Source organism: Lutjanus erythropterus, chromosome 7 (genome assembly GCF_056507025.1).
Source record: "Lutjanus erythropterus isolate fLutEry1 chromosome 7, fLutEry1.hap2, whole genome shotgun sequence".
Taxonomy (NCBI): Eukaryota; Metazoa; Chordata; class Actinopteri; order Lutjaniformes; family Lutjanidae; genus Lutjanus; species Lutjanus erythropterus.
Window position 1 is genome coordinate 14949734 of NC_139323.1, and position 17049 is coordinate 14966782.

General features: G+C 38.6%; 1 long non-coding RNA gene across 2 annotated transcripts in view; it reads left to right on the forward strand.

The window, feature by feature from the left end:
• LOC146323772 (uncharacterized) overlaps window positions 1-17049 on the forward strand; it is a 63702-nt gene that overhangs the window by 7822 nt on the left and 38831 nt on the right. For both annotated transcript variants that reach the window (XR_014771205.1, XR_014771204.1), the window contains exon 2: window positions 13101-13260. This is a non-coding gene — a long non-coding RNA (uncharacterized LOC146323772). The remainder of the gene's footprint in view (window positions 1-13100; window positions 13261-17049) is intronic.

Sequence of the window (17049 nt, forward strand, 5' to 3'; positions counted from 1 at the left end):
CCGGTGTAAAATTCGGCTGAAATAAAATTAACATTAAAATGTCCTGTTAGAGCTAAATCGTGTTTATTTTTCTGGTTAATATGCCAGATTAATATGGTAAATTTGCCTGCTGAAGCAGAAAGAAAAGAAAATCATAACTGCCTTTGCCTCTTGATGTGTATTTACAGATTTAGATTTTCATTGTCAATGTGATTTATTTCATTCTTTCATTGAGAAATAGCTAAAACCTCGGAAAACTGTCATTGTACCTGAAATGGTTTGTTTTATGTTTAGGCTGCTGAATGCTCCTCGATCAGAATGTGAAAATAATTTTTCCTCGTTCACCGGCTAATCAGTTTTAATTTGGAAATGCATTTTTACTAGAGTTTATTAGATCCTAGCAGGGTTATATTTACATGAATAAACCCCAACTATTTTAGTGTTTGTCTTTTTCTCAGCGCCGTGAATTTATTTCATTCGTTTCAGCACCAAGGACAGAGACTGTACTTTTTTAACTGGAGGTGCTGAACTTAAGTCAGTTCTCTTTAATACAAAAGTTTTGATACAGTTAAACTCAAGCTTTTTTTGTCAAGCATATTTAGTTTCTGCTTGTGCATCTTTGTTCTTTTAGATTTTGTGTTTTGTGTTTTTAAGACAGAAACAAAAAAGAAAGAAAAATACTTTATTTTTCCCGTTGATGTTATCTAATCTGAATCTGGCGTGTTTAACAAACGGCATAAACAAAATAATAAGACAGGTAAATTAATTATACTCGGTGACGGACGTTTGATAGTTTTTTTTTTCTTGGATAAATTTGCCCGTAAAGGAACACAGCAAACACGATATTTATTGACTCCCATATAATAGAATAGAATAGAATAGAATAGAATAGAATAGAATAGAATAGAAAACTCTAACTATATATAACTGTATACTGTATATAACTGTGCTATATATATATATATAACTTTGTGTTAAATGCAATATTGTCATTGATGTTTTTGTATTATTATTCTCCATAGATTGATGTCAATGGGCGAACAGAACCGAATAGAATAGAATAGAATAGAATAGAATAGAATAGAATAGAGACCTGTTGGTCAGTGTTCATCTCGTTGTCACTGAATACCTGACACTGTACTGTACGTCTGACAGGACGTGACGCAGTCAGGGGGCGTGTTCAGTTAAATGCACGTGAGGCTGATGAAAGGCAGAGCTTAGAGTCAATCAGTATTAATGTATAATGCACACACACACACACACACACACACACACACACACACACACACACACACACACACACACACACACACACACACACACATTAAAACACTTTTGATGAGCTTATAAAATTATAGCGATTCAACAATCTACTTACTAATTTAGACAGATTTGCAAACAAATAAATAATATTTTAATACTATTTCTGTATCAGCAAATGTTTTCCAGCTTATTTTGTAAGAAATTAAAAATATTAACGTTAGTCTTATTTACAGTAGTTAGGAGATGAAATGGAAATTGAGATTAATTTGAAAGAAAAAAGAAAGTATCTGTCTTTATTTTTAGTTTCTCAAACAAGTTCGGGTGGACTGAAGTCTCAGTAATTATGAATTCGGTGAGAACGGAGTTATCTTATTTTGAAAATGAAAAATATTTCCTTTTTGTCTGCTACGAAGAAAACCTGCAGCCTGGAGCTCAAGAAAGCCTTTGATAATTTCTTAAAATTTCACTTTCCGGAAATATTTCCTCCGCATAGGAGACTTTATTTGCAGGCCTAGAGAGAAGTGGCAGAGCTGATTAAAATTCAAATAAGGAAGGAAAAAAAAAATGAAGATATTGTAAGCCACACACACACACACACACACACACACACACACACACACACACACACACACACACAAGCATTACCGACTGTAATACAGTGAAAATACACAAGAAACTCGTTATTTTTAACATTTTGGCATTTATAATTCTGAATAAAATTCACAATTTGAATAAGCTTTTAGCACACAGTGTGAACTGTATGGGGCTCTATTTAACATCAAGCTAAAAGGGACACGCTCACACACCAGGCTTCCACTGTTATAACAGAGCACTAAAGGCTGTGATGTAGTGTAAACGAATGTTTTAGCCATTATTTGCATTCTCTTCATTAGACTCTCAGCCAATCATTTCTCTGAAATGACTAAGCATAAACGTGGCGCGTTTTGTGGACTCGTTTTAGCCAATAACAGACACACACAAATAAACAAAACAATAAAACAAAACAACTCGTTTTCTGTGCAAGAAAAAATTAAGACGATTTAGGTTTGTAATAAAACGTGCAGGCCTACATTATAACACCAACCCTCGCGTCATTGTAACGGTGTGTCCTGTTACCTGCAGGTTGTTACCTGGTTCACCTGACTCACTGCTGGCTCAGTGTGTCTTTATCGGGACAAACTTTCTATCCTTATTCACACAGACAGGGTGTGGCTGAAAGACGGATAGTTTATTGTCAGCAAATCCTTAAACAAGGCCAGTTGTGTGATGTATTGCCCAAGGCCTGTTTCCAGTCAGGTGACGGTGCTGTTGTTGTACACTGTTGCACTCTGGACCTTCATTTAGGACAGAGATGTTATAATTATTATTAATTATTATTGATCTGGATTCTGTTACTGTATAGTTTTGGTGCTTAGTGAATATGGCGCTCGTTATATTCTTTAAAAGGATATATTCAGCTACAGACGTGTGAAATTATTCCTCACGCTGTTTGAGACCCCTCTCAGTGGATTTTGGAAGAGTCCTAAGGTCCCATATTAAGATCCAACGTACATTTACAGTATCGGTGGCTGGTTTTGATGATGGATAAGTTTGATGTCAAAGCCTTTATCATGATGTCACCGCGTTACTGAGAATCTCCTAGTGGCTGTACTCAGTTTCCATCCTCTGTCTTCTTCGTATGTCCGTTATATCCACCCCATATCTCTGGCGCTGCTCACCCATGTGTGTGCCAATGAGCATGCCTAATTCTGTGGACACCGCGCGTCTCCCCTAGCAGTCTGACCCGGAGGCCCCCGGGCGGCCCTCCGCCTCCTGCGCCCCACATCTGACACTCCGAGGCGCTTTCTCTCCACTTTTCACTCTCATTTTCTCCTCCTCGGGCTTTAGCCTGCTGCAGTGATTCTGACAGGCCGGAGTGGACGTTATATCCCTCGATTACTCCTCCAAGGATACACACATGCTTACATCCATGGCGATGGTAGAGCAGTGCGTAAAATATGGGCTTTGTCCTCCTGTGCCTTATGTGCCGGCATCCCACATGGTCGAAGACCGGCAGAGACAGGCTCCCATACCGGACTGACTGCAGAAGAATATATCGGTGGTGGATTTTTAACAGTTTTTTTCTTATTGAATAACGAAGCAAACATCGTGGCTCTCCGATTACGCAAACTGCTGTTTCAAATAGGCTTAATATGTGAGTATGATATGTGTTTATTCTCATTTCAATACCATTGGATAAAAGATATCGTTACGGAAATATTTAAGAGCTTTTAAATGAAGGAATAATACAGTTGAATTTAAATAAGCTGTTTTAATTTGCCCGTAATACCACATGACTTACACTCGTGATAACAGATATGGCATGTTTAAAATGTCATATTACAGTATTTTATCCTGATGTTTGTCCTAATGTTTATCTGCGATATATGTTTATTTTTTATGTTTATTTTATTTAAGACGGGACAATGCACGTTAAATAACATAAACACTTAAATCCATCATGTAAATGTGCCAGATTTAGCCATAGAGGTTAATTTTCATCTGAACTCCCTGCCAGTTGATGACATATAAAAACTTACTGCATTTTTTCTTCAGTAAAATTCAAACTTAAACGCTCAGCAAGATTGCTGTCTTGAAGTTACATATTTACGCAGCAAATTACGATGTGTTTGCAAACTGGATTGTAAAGACTAGTTTGTCCTGTCAGTCTGTCACCAGCTACAGTCCAAAGTGACATCCAGTGAGGCTGGACTTGTTCCACCAGATCATGTTGTTGACATTTAGCTGGAAGCTCCTCTGCTGTACTGTACGCTGCTGTATGGGCCTTTTGGTAGTTTGTCATGCTTTCAAACAATTCGTGGATTAATTCACTCAACGCGGAAACTGTGGTCTATGGTCTGAGATGGGTCGATGTGAGCTGGCATTTAAAACAACAATAAGCTGGTTGTTTGTGAGGGCCTGTTAGTGTGTTCTGTTAGGACGACAGTGGAGGTAACGCTGCCTCTCATCTCAGTATGGTCAAACTGGACATGATATGGTCTCATTAGTAGGTAAATATATGCTGTATTGCGGTTATTAGTGGCATGGAGCCTCGCCTGTCCATGGATGACAGGAGAATGTGTCATCACCCTCCTGCAGCTGGATGATTTCACCCTGCAGATGCTCTCAGGCTTGTCGTGGGTGGAAGTTCACCTCTGGTGTGAATCCATAATCATCCAAACTATAGTTTGTTTAGAAGAAAATAAAAAAGTATAGTATATAGTAATTGCAAGGGAAGGTGAAGGACAATTTCCTATGCAAAACACCCCAGGGACTTGCAAAATGGCATTATCCTGACAGCATAAAACAGGTAGTAATAATTACAATAGTTAATGTACTAGAGCTGCAAGGATAAGTCAATTAACTGATTAGTCAATTCAACCAAAATTAGTTGTCATCTATTTTGATAATCATTGAAACAATTCAGTCATTTTTCAAGCAAAAATTGTAGAATATTTACTTTTTCCAGATTGTAAGGATTTACTGCTTTGTCACTTATTTATGATAGTAAATGGAGGGTGTTTGGGTTTTGAACTGTTGGTTAGACAAAAGAATGAATTTGAAATTGTGACTTTGGTGTCTTGCAAATTGTGATGACAATTTTCCACTTTTTTTTTTATTTTTTGGGCATTTTATAGACAGAATGATTAGTTGATTAATTGTAAAAATTATCGTTTAGTTGCAGCTCTGTAATATACAATTCATAAGTATCTATCAATAAAATTAAACAGAAAAATTGAGACATAGTACTTAAGATAACACTCCTTTCTTTTATACAGATGTACTGATTCATTCATAGTCATGAGATGCACAGACACACATATCAAGAACACTCATTCATAACACATACAAGTATACAATAACCCTATTGCTAACAGACTAAGTGCAGACACTCATGTGATATGACTTTCACTGGGTTATGCTAATAAAGAGAAATCTAATCTAAGATTAATTCTGATCAGTTTACCAAGACCAGATTTAAAATTAAGAAGAGCTCTGTGTCACAATTAAAAGCTAAACTCAGTTAATTATTATGTTAATTAAATTTAATCAATATGGAGATGCCTGCTTACTTGAATTAAAAATGAGTGCTGTCTGAACCTAGAAAGAATGAAAGAGGGAGGGAAACATTAACTTTTAGCTGCTTTGTATTCCTTAAAAAACATTACGTTGTTTGTTGGCAGCTAAAAAGTATTAAAAAAAACTTTTAATTGCTTGCTAGCTAGCTAAAATGTTAACAAAATGTAAAACTGCGTGCCAGCTACCTAAGAAGTTTAAAAAAAAATGTTAGTGTTTGCTAGCTAGCTAAAAAACAAAACGTCAAACTGTTTGCTAGCTAGCTAATAAGTTTTATAAATTATTACAATGTTTGCTTGATAGAGCAAGTTAGCAAAATGTTAAATTGGTTTCTAGCTAGCTGAAAGTACATAAACAAAAGTTACACTGTTCGCTAGCTGGCTAAAAAGTTAGCTAGCCAACTCCTGATGGCTCGGCAGAAAAGTTTTTCTCCTTCGAGAAAAACTTGTTGGCCTATCAACTTGAGTGAATGAAAGAAGAGACACATCATAAAACTCTGTTCGGTTAAGTTTGTCCCTCATGTTTCTTCAGGAAACTGGATTATTTTGCTTAAGGGACACGGCAGCCATTTTAAAAGTTAAAATTCCTCAAGTGTAAGTTTAAAAGGTTTAAGCTAATACTGAAAGTTAAATTGGATTTTAAAGTTTTGCTGCAACATAATTAAATTTAATCTAGGTTTAGATCAAAAACTGAACTGAGTTTCAGATTTAATCATTCTTGATTTTAAGGTAGTTTATAGTGTTCATAAAAATCAAAATACTGGTTGGACCCAGCTAGTATAATGGCAAGAAATGGTGATTTTGTTTAGAATAATGCACTTTATAGCCTATTGCTGATGATGACCTGGTGGTGGAGGTTATATGGTGTGACATTTTTATTTTGCCCTCCTCTGCATCATTGCCCATGTCATTCTGATTCATTCCCACGCAGTCTGAGGACATGTATTTTGTAGAAGACAGGGAATCTTTGCGCGTAAAGGCGCTAATCAAACAGGATATTACCTATAACCTAAAGCTTCGTGCATGCGCGCTGTTATGTGTGTATATTAGAGTCAGATAGAGAGACAGAGGGACAGGGAGCGCAGGAGAAGACGGAGAGAGAGAGGGAGAGAGAGAGAGGCGGAATGCGATGGCTCCATGTGACCACAACACAAGCAGCTCCACCGGCGGCGACGGCCCCTTTAAGAGACGTGGGTTAGTTTTTCTCTTTGGTTATCTAGCTGTATGAGTTTATGTAATATCATAAAGCTAGAGAACCGAATGTATAAACTAATTCTGCAGTCGTCACGGCGGAGCGAGCCGGAACCGGGACCGATGAAGGAAGGAGGGGTATGGAGGAGGAGGAGGAGGAGGAGGCTGCCGGAGCGGATGGATGGATGCAGCCTGCACGGCACGGAGGACTGGATGGAAGCCCGCGGCAGCGTCCGTCCGTGCACCGCACCGAGAAACGCCTCCTGTTTCCCTGGACGTATGCAGAAGAGAACACCGCCCCCCTAAAAACACTGGATGCACAGAGATTTCTTTCATGCGTGGAGTGACAGTAGTTAGCAACCGGAGACAGGCTCCATTCATAGAGTGATGGTGATGATGATGATGATGATGATGAGGAGGAGTAGGAGGAGGAGGGCGATTCGGCAGTTCTTCTGTTTCTCTGCCTTTTAGTCACAAGACGTAGCTTCTAACAAGCGTATTTTACATGTTTATTTCTGCTGGCTGTGTTGTTAGTAGGATGCTGAGAAGCAGGAGGTGAGGTGAACGCGGTTTGTAGCTGATAAAGCACATGATTGGACGACTCCTGGGAGTCACGTGTTCCACCAGTAGCCCCCATATCTGGCCTGTCTATAGCCGCGTTTCCACCACAGGAACTTTCCCAGGGACTAGGTACCTTTGAAAAAATGCTTCCACTGCAGGGTCCAGGGTCTAAATTAAGTTCTGGGGACATTATTAAACCCCCTGAAAAGTCCCTGCTAAGCGGTATACTGGAACTTAAGGCCAGGGTTTTTCTGTGCTTAACATTTTTGATTTGTTGGGGAATCACAGCCTTTTATTTCAGACATTATTTCTAAAATTCTGCAGCTACAAACAAGTTTGTTGATGGACTGATGCCAAAGTGGCATCATTGTTGTTATAGCTTATTTGCTTGTAAAAATTAGGCTTTTTTTGTCGCTTTTTTGTACATCAGTGACAAATTTGCCTATTCTTTGCGGGCATTAGACTACAGTGGAAATGCAGGTAACAAATGGCTGAAGGAACCAATTAGTCCCTTGATAAGAAGTTCCTCGGGGTAAAAGTTCCTGGTACTTTGGGTGGAAACGAGTCTTATGTAGTGATACGTAAAAGAGCTTCAACAATCAGAGCTAATGCACCTGCAGGGAGCTCTCTGCATGCTGCTTTATTTAGTCTTGAAAAAGTTGATGTGTGGATGATGCATACTGTGGTGTAGCTGCTGGATGCAATGAGGAATGATCCCACTATCAGGTGCATTTTCAGGGTTTAGTGTATCTGGTAGCATACGGCAGGTGCAACAAAGATCAGGACAATGTGTGGCAGGTCATCACAGCAATGTGTCACAGGTTATGAAGTGCAGAGGAAGACAATATTGTCATTCAGTGGGTGTTTGTCAAAGGGATCACCTTATATCCCTGGATTTAGCTTGATTGATGGACTTACTAACAGCAGCTTCAAACTTCATGCACAAAGAAGAGAGAACAAAAAAATGTCTCACACTGCTGAAGAAAAGACCTGTGCGACATCAGTGAGACATCTCACATCTCTGTGTCCCTTTTTTAAACAAATGCATTACTAGTCTGACTAGAACTGGGCACTGAACTTTGATACTTTTATTGCAATAACCGAATTGCTTGAATACTATCGCAGTATCGCAAAATGCCTCGTCAGTTGATACCAAATTTTGATACCTAAAGAGTTTTGTTAGTTATGTATTTTTTAGTATTGACCAATACTGTACAGATATTCTGCCAGTTTCTTCCTTGTAGTCCAGTTATCCAGGTTGAGTGAAGTATGCAAAGTAAAAACAGTTTTTCCAGCTGCTCCTCTTTGAACAGCTTTTTCCTTTAATTGTACAGTTATGTAATTTTCTTTTTGTTAAAATGGATTCGGTAGCGAAAAAAAGTATAGTTCAGGAACCGGTATGGAAGCCAAGGTATCAATAAATTTAGTGCCTTAAATTTAGCTCATGATGACGAGATCCCAACCAAATATAGAACAAAGACTATGTTTGTGTGTGGGACAATGTTGGAGCAATGCTGAGAGGCAGTCTAAAATTTTGATATTAAAAATTAAACATTTCTTTTCTGAACCTTGTAAGCTTGTAACATCTCTTTGCCCTCTGATTGATTCAGTAGCAACAACAGACGATTGGTGAGTCTTTGTTAAAGCTGGATTTCTTTGTCTTTGTGGCAGTGTCTGTAATATTCTGCCTAAATCTGCATAGACTGTGACTTTGTGGTGACTCGCAAGTGGCAATAGATAGCCTTCCCCACCTTCTTCACAGCCATTGGATAAAAGCCAGTTTTTTGAGAAACGTCTGTCCTTCAGTGGTTTGACCTTTGAAAACTAGAGCCAATCAAAATGTGGGACATGGTCTCAATATGTGGGACGTCGGACAAGGGATAAAATTGGCGGACACCTGGTCACAGATGTAGTTTAGTTGATAGGATGTAAACAACGTGCTACATGTTACAAGTTAGTTGGTGACGCCTGAACTGTATTTTCATGCCACATATCACCAGCAAGTGTGTTTCCATTGCTGGTGTACAGTAGCAGAGATTTTGGAGGCAGTATTAGGGTCGGCTGGTTCGTCCAGAGACCGGTGTTTGCCTGCACAGCATCTTGTCTTTCTCCCCCCCATCCGAGCTGGAGAGGAGCTCCTCCTGTCTGGTTCCAGGACTGCCTGAGTGAAAGGTTGGACCCTGAAGTGGAGCCTGTTGAATTTTAAACAAGCCCATTCCGTGTTAGCTGCTAAAGCTGTAGCTGTAGCTCTGTGTGGTGGCTCTGCTCTGGACGGTGGTGTGTGTGTGTGAATGTGTAGCAGCACAGAGCCTGGTGCTGTACTGTTAGTAGGCCCCAGCTTACTGCGTCACAGAGCAGGGCAGGTGGAGAAGGAGCTAGCACGGAAATATCTCATCTTTCCGGGGCTTTTTGTGGCAGCGTGCTGCTATACTGCTGTGTGCGTTAATACAGATTTCCTGGCAGTGTGAATATATTCCAGTGCTGTGTGTGTGATGTGAAACAAGAGGCTGTCTGCTTTTGTAATTATGATGATATTAATGATCATTTGAGGCTATCAGTATGAGCTGTGCAGTTATAGTTTGGGTAGTTTAATAGAGCGTGGCACAAATGAATGTTTTCATCAAGGAAACACTGCAGGAGCGTCAGGACACCCATGTCTCTATTTTAATGTGACAGGAACCAGTAAATGGTAACGTCCCATTGAGACAACATTTTAATACACAGAATTAAAGCTTGTGTTGTTTGAGACATACAGGCATTATAGTTGCAGCAATACTTGAAAAACCCTGATCTTAGTACTATTTGTGTGCAGAATTACCCCTTTTGTAAAATTATAGCAAGAATCTGGATCATAGTTTTTCATTTTCATTATGTTTTTATTTTTTGGGTCAGAGATTTTTTGCTTAGGCTTTGTATCAGGTCAAACATTAAGCCAGCATTTGCCTCATATAGTCTACTGTGTCCAGATTCATCTAATGTTGCATAGACATCAAATGTATAAAATATTCAAATATGCCCTCATGCCATAAATTGAAATATGTGACTAGAATATGACCAGATCTGTAGTCTATCATCACTCTCTATTATTGAAGCACATGTGTGGCATTCAAAATAAGGCAACAGTCATTTCTGAAAAATATCTTAACTCCATATTCTGATTAGATGGTTAGATTTGACATCGAACAATGCTGTGATTGGAGAGCACCAAACATGGATTTCATCACATATGGGCAGTAGTTTGAAATATCCAGGCAAAAAAAATCTCCAGATTCTGGGATACTTTCACAGCGAATACATGTCCCTTCTGTCCCTTTGATAGTTAATTGCAATATTAAGCTAAAGCATTAATAACACGGCATGTCTCCATTTGTATTTGACAGTGGCATTTTGTGCTGTATAGCTCCACCACACCACACGCCACGCCAGCAGCACCGCCCTCCCAGCTTTTGCCCAGTTGCAGCAGTAGAAATTAATGCATTGCTGAGGGGTAATAAATGGAGGATATGGGGAGAGCCCCTTTGAGATTGAAATGCAGTCTGAGAGGCAGGCTAGACGTTGGTTTTTCCCACATTAATATGTGTCTGTCTGGGCCCTCTCTCCACCATCAGGAGGAGGCCCTCAACACCAGATGGAGCCCAGTCTAGCCTACGTCTAGTCTACCAACACCTGCCATAAGGCTGCATTTACACCTCCCATTGTCTTGCACTGTGATTTATCCATTTGTATTTGAAATTGTGTGGCTCGAAATTGTAGCTCGGATATATTCTGCGTGCTGTTATGATAGAGAAATTAACAAACAAATAAGAGGAAAAAAATGTTTGACGAGAGGGAATAGGCTTGAAAATAGAAGGAATGAGGTGAGGAGATAAGAGAGCAGGAGAGGAGATGTGTTTATGCATGCATGCCGTGCATTTCTAACCAACCTGTCATGTCTGCAGCCTTTCCTGCTGAAGCGTAGATATGTCAGTATGTCCCCCCCCATCTCTCCTACCTTCCCCACTCTCTCTGTCTCTGCACTGTATTGATAACATTGAATATTCTCATGTTGTAGTTCTGGTTGTTGTTGCATGAGGCCGGGTATTGAAACAACACAGTCGTCCTGTGCATAGACAGCAGAAGAACCATTGTTTTAGGTTTACAGCCGTGCTGCATTTCCAAGCTACCACCATCCTATAGATGTTATCTGGTTTGTGTCACACTCGGCCACTAGATTGCAGCGCTGTGTGTGTACGAGTGCCTGGAAGTGTGTGTGCACATGTTTTTGAACATTTGTACATGTGCTTCTCTGCATGTGTTTATGTCTGTATGTGCTGTTATTGCACCCTCAGTGCCTCATTTTCTGATTCTACAGAGTGCAATAAACATGACAGCATACTGTCGATTACAGAATAGGTCTTTTTTTACGGTGTGAGCTCAGGCTGCACAGTTTTGTGTTTTATTCTACAGCAAGACTGTGATTCAGTATCGGGTTGTGTGACTTGTGTTTTCGCAAAAAGCTTTAGGTAGAGAATTACTGAATTTCTGATGCATAGTAGTTCCTGGAAAGCATTGTCCCCTGCTTGTCTTCATTTTATAATATTTCTTTGTGAGCATCGTTTCAAGTAAATGTCGATAGATTTCTCTCAAAAAATACTTTAAAATTTTCATTTAAGCTCTGACAGTTATTATTATTTTTTATTACATTATTATTGTTCCTATTATTACACTTTGATTCCGATCTGAAACTATTTATGGTCCATGGTCTATTTGATTCCATATCATCAAAATCCATATTCCACCGTTATCAATTTTCTATTATCATTTTACCTTGAATTGCAATGGCCTATATAAACCTTTTCTCTGAACTTATGAATTCTGGGTTTGGTAGCCTAGCAACAGCCTCTGACCCATGCAAGTGAAAGAGAAAAAAAAAATTGAAAGGCTGACATGCAGGCTTTAAACCCGCAAAGGACATCAGGTTTCAGCGGATGTAATCTTTCAGTATTTTGTGTAATCGCTTGTGAAGTGTGTTTGTGAGTGTGTGTGCGTGCGTGTGTGTGTGTGTGTGTGTGTTGAAGAGATTGGTATTGTCATGCATTTAAGATAGACAGTTGAAATAGGAAATATAGGAAACTTTCCTGTCATAAGTCTAACAATATAACACAAATGAATTTTATATTTTGCATTATTACAATATACAACCTGTTAATTATTCTATTAGGATACATTAATGTGCCATCCTTGATTACAAAAATCTTAACTTTCTTCATGTAGTTTGTTTTACAGGCCTGATAGTGTTTTTGTATCAATAGAAGCACAGTGGCATTGTCATACCAATACCAGAATTTTCTACTCTGATTCAATACTATTATTAAAAAAAACAATACTCAATGCCTCTTTTGATGCCATGGCAAAAAAAACTAAACAAAATAGGATAATTTTCTTTTTTTCTTCAATTAACAACCTCCTCAAACACAGTGTTGGTAGTGATTTTGTTGTGCTGCATAACAAATTTCAAGCAGGACAACAAAGACTGAACTGAGCTCTTGAATGAGCACTTAAATCTTTTTTGTTTAGCTTTTGGCACTTTTGGTACTATAATTTACAGCTGTTGTATCATTTTAAACATGTGGTATTAAAAAGTATCGAAGTATTGACACTTTTGACAACATTGAAGCCCAGATAATATGAGAAACAGGCTATCAAAGTATCTATTCTTGACTTTGTATTTGGCAAAATTGAAGCTTGAATTTGACCCTTTTAATGTATGATTTAATATTATATCTTTAAGTCAAAGGAATGCCAGGTAATATTATATTATTAATAATACTAGAATTAAAAGGTAAAAGTTAATTTTTAAGTCATTGTAACATACATACTCAAAGAATGTGTGTGTGTTGGGGTTCAAGAATGTCGTGTAAGAGAGAATAAAGATGGATCAGACACATTGGAGTGTGAGGTTCTGACCTGCTGCATCCTCTCTCTCAACTTCATGCTTTATATTTTTTGCAGGAATCTGTGGAGTGCAGACAGAAGCAGAGTCACACAGAAATACACACACTCCATCTGCAGGCCTGCGTCTGAACCTGCAGGACATCAGGCCACCTCGTGCTCTGAGGGTCAGAGGTCACAGACGGGGTCAGAGCAAGGCTTCTTCACTCTAAAGCTGCAGGTGAGACTTCAAAATAATCGCCACATGCTCACAGTACTCTGCCAGTGATTTGTACTTGAACTTGAACTATTTACACACTGCTTTTATATCATTACACTTGAACTTGTGAGCTTGTGTTTGTTTTGAGGCTGAGGGTGCATTAAAAAGTCCTGATTTCATCCTAATCTATCTCCTCTCAAACCAGTGTCGACGTGCCTCTTATTCTTTGCTTCCTCATTTGCCCTCCTCGCTCGCCTCTCGCCCCCTGCTTTATAACGTCTGATCCAATTTGTCCGATTCTGCGGTTTTGGCAGATAAAACGCAGGGTGGCCACTTGTGTAATCTATATTTTAATTCCTTTGTCCGTGCTTTTTATCCCTTTAAGGATACATAGGGGGGCCCTTGGCCTGGTGTGTGCACAAGGTGTGCTCATGTGGAAAGACTGCCAGGGTGGCTAAGTCCCTCACGCCTCTAATTCCCTCCCTCCCCTCTGTAGGCCCCAAAAAACTACTTACTTTTCAGTCTGTCCTAGTCTTGTACCCCCATCCATACACTCACACACGAAGAAACATCTTATTTTTTCAGTTTTTCTTTCTGTTACTCTCCGTATTTTTTGTGAAAAAGTCTCAATATGCCCCTTAATACCTCTGTGAATTACTTTTTCCCAACATGTTTAAGTTTGTGGCTTTGATGCTTTCATATTGTGAAGCAAGGTTTGCAATACAGCCCCAAAATAACGTCATGATATTTCAGTGTATTTCTGCAAGAATAATATTCTTTACAGCGTGACAAAATACTGAAAAATATTTATAGTTTAGATATCACCATAACTCTTGAGATCTACGTGCATGATTTGTACTCAACCAGGTGCTTCTGCTTGAGATGGTAAAATTAATTTGTTGTATTGCCCCTTTTGTTGTTCTTTTGCAGTCTTCTTGCAGTTCATGTACATTACCATGGTTTATTGTACATCTGATCTTTAGTAATCAAACAACTTCCACACTAGTGAAGTCGCTCCCCTTTTTGGAATTAACTCCTCCACCATAGAGCCTCCAGCAGTGCTACTTTCCCAGGAACACTTCATAATAATTAGCATTAATAAATGGTAAATTAATAGTTAATTAAACTTTAGTTAATAGTTATTTTTACTGTTTACAAACATTCAAATAATATTTTATATATGTGTATATTGTACACCACTGATCAAGCAATTGTAAATTTTTATAAACATCAGTTGCAGCTTTATAATAGCCAAATAATGTTGATAGATGTATTACTATTTACAAAGTATTAACATCAGTTGCATAACAACCATATACATTATGTTTGACAACACATTCTCACTCCCAACTCATCACATATGACAGCTTGGCCAGTAGTTCTATGCTGTGGCGCTGTAGGTGCCCCTCTAGCTTCAGTTTTGCTCGTGCATGGCTCCACGGTCACATTAGCAGTAATTTATATGCCCAGTTAGACTTTCAAAGTAAAGCTATAAAAACTACTTGGGTAGGTTTTGGAAACAAAACAACTTGAACTTGAACAACTTATGTCAGTTTACGTTCGTACAAAAAAATAAGTATGTACAGAAGTATGTAAGGAATTATAATCATCAGTTGCAACTTTATAATAGCCATACAAATATTTTTGTAGATTTTTTTTTTCTTTTTAATTGGTGAATGTTGGATGTGTACAACCTGATCATTTGCATAGTACCATATTTTTACTGTAGGATCACAACTCAATATAGACAATACACACATGACACAACATAGACAAATTACTAATTATTAATCCTTAATAAAGTGTTCATATATCTGGTCCATCTCTCGATGTAATGATTTCTTAAATTTCTTCTTAAATCATTTGGTAATCATTTACAAATTAATATTGTTTGTTAGCAGTGGAACAGTGAAAATAAGTTTTATTAACTATCAATTTACTGTTTTTTAATGGTGGTTATTATAAAGTGTTGCCCAAAATGATGGCAGTATTGTCATAAATGGTACAATATGGCACATCCCTTCTGTGAAGTAGCACTACTATTATTTTCACCAAATTACCTGCTGGTTTGTTGTATTATTTTGGCTGTTTGTTGTATTATAGTATCATAGTACCCAACATACACAGTATGTACTTAAGAGCTGTGTATTGGCAAGAATCTGGGATATGATATAATGCACATCACAATACAGTACAATACAATACATGATTCAATATATTGCAATTGTAAGCAAGGTGATATATTGCTGTTTTGCTTATATAATTTTAGTGACACTGTCATAGTATAAAAACACCACCAAATGCATAAACTGTGAGTTTTAAAAAAATACTTTTTTTGTGCAATCAGAACAGTGAAGATAGAGAACAACACTGGTATCTAGTGACAGAAAATGAACCACTGCCATGAATCTTTGCATGTATCACAACATCACAATACAGAATTGATTTAGTATCACAAAACATAATACTGCTTAAGTGTATTAATATTTTCTTACACCCCAAATATACATATTGTTATAAACTAGTATCCACACTGACTTTTGGTTCCATCTGTCGTAATTACTCTGCTAAGTAGTAACTGTGGGCTTTTAGAGCAGCGTCTAATACTGAAGATGATGGAAGGCTGAAACTAGAACTAGGTGACTCACTCACTTCCCTCCCAGCTTCCTCCTCAGCATTGAGTGACACGCCTAAAGATTACCTTCGCTCTCCTAACAGCTGCTATAGCGGGCCATCAAGGCCGAGAATGCCGCTCAGCTCGTGCATGTTCAACCTCCTGCCGAGAACAAAGTAGACGGAGTGATGGAGGCAGTGCCGGGAAGGGGAGGAGAGGGAGACGGAGCCCCATCCGCAGAGATTGAGGTCCGTCATCGGGGAGAAACAGAAGAAGTGATTTTTTTATTTCCCTCCAGGGTTAGACAAGCATTCTGTGACATTGGCCTAGTTCTATATCAGCGTGCCCCCCCAGAGAAGGAGTTGCGTTTGAGAATCAGACAAGGGAAGATCAGAGGAGATTTCTCAGCCTGTGGCTATTCTCCTCCATAGCATTCGACCACCTCTTAAACCTCCTTCGCTTTGCCTCAACTCGATAAGGGCTGCCGGTCTACTTAGTCAATATCATATCCACAAACTAGATAAATCGATGCAAACAAGCTTCAGTTAGACACGGGCTTTAGAAGTGGAGGCATAGCTACAGGCTAAATTTGACGCAGAGACGCATCAATCCAGAAGTGACACTCTTCACATCTTCTTTGTATTCATAACGGCAATTAAGAGCTAGCACGCACGGGTCTGGCATGTTCTACCCTCACAAGCAGTGTTGGGAGGGTTACTTGTAAAACATATTCCCCTTTACAGTACTGAGTACATGCCCTAAAAATGTCATTTTTAACACATTCCATTGGATTACACAAGTTAGGTAACATACATGCTCATATACTTTAGATTACTTTTGTAATACTTGAGAATCATCTTGCTTGCTTTTGGGAGTGGCCTCAGAGATATCCTTAATGTTCTAATAGCTCACAGAGCAGTGGTTCTTTTAAAGTTGTGACCCCCCCCCAAAAAAAAAGATCAGGTTTGTGACCTTCCACCTGTCTCCCAGAGACTGTTCAGGGATTACTGTATACCACATGAAAGATACCAAACTACATTAGCAACAATATATCACTCGTACAGGATGTAAAAACTATACAGCCCTCATTTCCCATCATGCTTTCTGGACTGACTAGTTTGTTAAAATTACTATTTTATGTCACACAATCCAAACTTTTTTCTTTTTTAAAAAATTCTTTACAAGAATCTGGTGAC